Genomic DNA, 4256 nt, shown 5'->3' with positions numbered 1-4256 from the left:
CTACTCCTTTGGGTTGTGGTATTCCAAAGGAAGCATGGACAGGTAAGAATGTGAGTTATTCTTTTCTCATATAGATTATGAAAATAGAACCAAGCGGGAAGCTAAGTCAAAGAAATTTGTGTTTATTGGATATGACATTGAAGAATTTTGTTATAGGCTTTGGAATTTTGAAAATCATAAAATTGTAAGTAGTAGGGATGTTGTATTCAATGTGAAAGTGTTGTACAAAGATTTGTTGCAGCAACATAAGAAGAAAGAAAATGATTATGTATTAGTGGATGACACTCCAAATGATGATGTTCCAACTATTCATCATGATTTGCAACTATCACAAAAATAAATACCACACACTCTAGTGAATGTTAGATGGTCAACAAGGCTAAGTAGACCTCCAGTAAGATTTTCTCCCTCCTTGTACTCTATTTTACTAACAAATGTTGGTTACTATAACAAAATAAATAATTGACTAAATTAAAGGATATCAGAGTCTAAATATTCTCCAAGCTCATGCTTATAAAAAAAATAAAAAAAATTATAGAGATTAAACATAGATTTATAATGCTATATATGTATATGTCTTATGAAGTGATTAATCAACATACTCAACATTTCCTCCAAACCAACCATGAGTAGTTTATGTTTTATGATAAAATTCCAGCTCTATATCTTTTCACCATGTGAACATTTTATCTTCTCCTAATTTGTATATTGATTTCCTCATCAAGAGTTTAGACAAAACTAGAGTGACACTAAAAGTGTACAGAAAAGAGGAAGATTCCAAAGATTTTCTCTTTCACAATCAAAATATAAAGCAGAAGAACATTTAACATATAAAAAAGACCCTATATGACATTTAATGTTCCAAGCCTTAATCATAGAGGATATACCTTTTCTTCATCCATATATCATGCAACTTGTATTCATAGGACTATAGTATAAAATGAAATTGTTTTAAATTCATTGTCAAAAGTCAACAATAATACATGAAAATAGGGCAATATTCTTAAAAGAATGATACCCTTAGTCAAATTGTTTTAAGTTATGGGGAAGAGGAAGGACATTTTCATGTTAAACCTCACATAACCATGGGATCATTGTCCATCAAATAAACAAATATTACCTAAGATTCTTGTTCTTGTATTGTTTTTTTGGTTATAGATCTTGAGTTTTTTAATTGTACAAGGCTTAAACATGACACACTAAGGTTTGATATTTAGACTAAATGTGTTAAATAGTCAAAATTAACTTATATTTTCAAACTTAATTATTCCTTAAGATATTATATTTAATAATGACTCAGATTTCATATCCCTTTTCCTAAAAAGCTCTACGCTACTTTCAAAAATTTAAGAAAAGAAGAGAATATTTATGTTGATAGGCATTTTATAAGGAAGATACTCATAAGAATTATTAGATTGTATTATCCAATTTTTTTGGCCAATGTCAGTTATGTGATTGTCAATGTCTCATTTGAAGTAGTTTGTGGAAATAGGGTCCCTCCCTTATGTAATCTCATCTAAGAAAGCTCACTATTTCAGTTGTTTTCTTGGCCATGATCTTCATTCATGGTCATCCCACACTATCCTTCCCTTGACCGCTAATAAGTTCTCTATCTGCAAGGTTATTCTCATGACAGGAATAATAGTCGTGGCCTCAATGTAAATAAATCATTGAAGTGTAATCTACACTAATGAATTTCAGCAGTATAGTTTTTCCTCAACATGTTAGCATTGGGTTTGGTAAGAATTTTTAGGTCTACCAATAGTTAATTTGAAGACAACAAATTTTCTAAGAGATTGAACTTCCCCATCAACACCAACATCAATGGCCAATCGCACTATTTTAGCCTACCATTGATCAGGAGATACCCAAGTCAGAAAAAAATTTAATCGAACCACTTTATTAGTTCCTACTATTCATGAAACTATCATTCCCAAGGCCTTCTCGCTAACTAGTTATTAGACTTTCTATGCTCAACCAATAAAATGTTCTCCTGTCACTATTATCTGGCCATTTTCAATAATCAATCTTCCAAACCTAGTGAAGATGATCGACAGTTATCAACAGCAGGGGAAGCTTTGTACTTTCACAGTATTTGAGGCAAGAAAAGAAGCGTTAATCAAGGGGCAAGTCTTGAGATTAGGGTTATTTTAGACTTTCCCATAGAGAAAGGTCTTGGATCGTTTGTTTCTATAGGATTCTTAGCACCAGTTGTAGCTGGGGCTTCTCCTCCTTCGTACACCTGTGACGCTTGTCTATCTCTTCCAAATGCTGCAGGTGACTGGGATGATTAAAAAGAGGAGAGCCACCACCACCATACAAAACAACTACTTTATTTTATTTTAAGAATATTGAGAAGGAAATTTTATTAATTTTTTTTTTTGTGCGTTTTGTTTTTTGTATGCAGGTTCTACTAAAAGGAACAAGATCGACATCAATGGTGATTAATTTTTCAAATATTTTTATTGGTTTAATCAATGCATCAAATATAGTTTCTTAACAATACATGGAAATTTGTTTTGTAAAATTTATATCTGTGTTTTCGTCATAGGCATTTGGGTTACTAGACTTCATGATATTTTCGAAGTAATTCTTTTTTGAAAATATCAATAGTTTTCAGAAGTAAACAGCCTCGAACACGTGTAAAGTGAGAGGATTTTGATTCTCTATTTGAATTTAGTGAAACTTTTGCTAATTATTTATTCTTTTTTTTTTTTTTTCCCTAGATTTTGCGCGAATTGGAATATTGGTACCCCATGGGACTGCAACACAATTATATTGAGTTCATTGCAGTAAACGGCCCTTTCATTGCCATTGAGTATATGGTATGTGACTCAGGGGACTGAAATCTTGTGGATTTAATTCATATTTTCAATAGCCCAATTTTTTTTGAGCTTCATGGATTGTACATTTCATTTTGTTCCATCGGGTGATTATAAATGGCTGAAAAAGAATTAAAATAGCTGTTTAGTGGCAAAGTGTATTATTTTTTCTTTTTGGCTTCAAAAACCTTTCTGATTAAGTTCTTCTTTTTGTGTGATGCTATTATGGATTCTTTGACCCAAAGAGGCTCTATGATCATGCTCTTTTGTTGTGATTATTGTCAATAATCTAATCAAGTTTGAGGAAATTTTAAAATTATTATAGTTCTCATAGTGGCTATATTCTATAACAGATGGATCATCTCTCTTTTCTAGAATTTACGTTTCTAGATGAAACAATCAAGCCTTAATTATAATTATAATTAAAAATCATTTTATAAACTCATTGATTTTGTCTCGTGAGGATTTCTGAAGGACCAGTTTTATCAATTGCAAACACTTCCTGAGTAATTATTTGATGTATTACTTTACCTATCATTATTAATTAGCAATATCGTTTCTATTCTTTATTAAAGAGATTTTGAGCAATTTCTCTGTTTCATTAAAAAATGTACGATTGCATTGTTCACTGGCTATTGTTTTGAGGTTAGAGGCATTTAACAAATGCTACTTCAAATAATCTCGTTTTGAACGGTAAAGAATTCAGGGTTTTAAACTTAAAGTACATGCAGGATTGTTATAACAAATGAGCGTTGAAGATTTTGATTTCTATGCGAAACTTTGAATCTGTCATTAGATATTGGCTTCCAAATTTGTGAGCATCATTGTAACTCATTTCTTAAGGATAGGTATATTGGAAATTTTGATCCTTTTCTTTTGGCAATGCCTTTCCTACAATGATTTTCACTTTGTATAATGAAGTACATTATTAAGAGTCTTTTGTATATTTTTTCAACCTACTACTGGCATAATCTGATTTTGAATGGTCACTATTATTTTCTTTGTTATGCTACAAACATACCTACATGTTCAAATATGACAGTGTTCATGAATAGTTGAACTTTATGGCTTACTCAAGAACTCCATTTGAGCATATCCACTGATTATTGCACTCCAAACACCAAGTTTGGTTAAGACATTTTTTCAAATAGTATAAGTGACTCTTGTAAGATTCTACCTTTTGCATACATGCATATGATTGGGGTCACAACAATAACATATGAGAAAAAAACATGCATCCAATTATTATCTTATGGAATTGAACACCCGTTTTAGATAAACCAATTCTAGCACAAGCTATGATGATGTATGAAATGGTTGTTGAGTCTCACTTTACATTTTCTATTTACATTTTCTCATAACTATCTAGTAATTTTTTTATGAAATTGATTTTGTACATATCTAGAAATGATTGCATTCCATCAGACAACATTT

This window comes from Cupressus sempervirens, chromosome 7 (assembly GCF_028749045.1).
Source record: "Cupressus sempervirens isolate cs-2001-9-10 chromosome 7, ASM2874904v1, whole genome shotgun sequence".
NCBI lineage: Eukaryota > Viridiplantae > Streptophyta > Pinopsida > Cupressales > Cupressaceae > Cupressus > Cupressus sempervirens.
The sequence above is the reverse complement of the archived record's forward strand: the minus strand, read 5'-3'. Positions refer to the sequence as shown.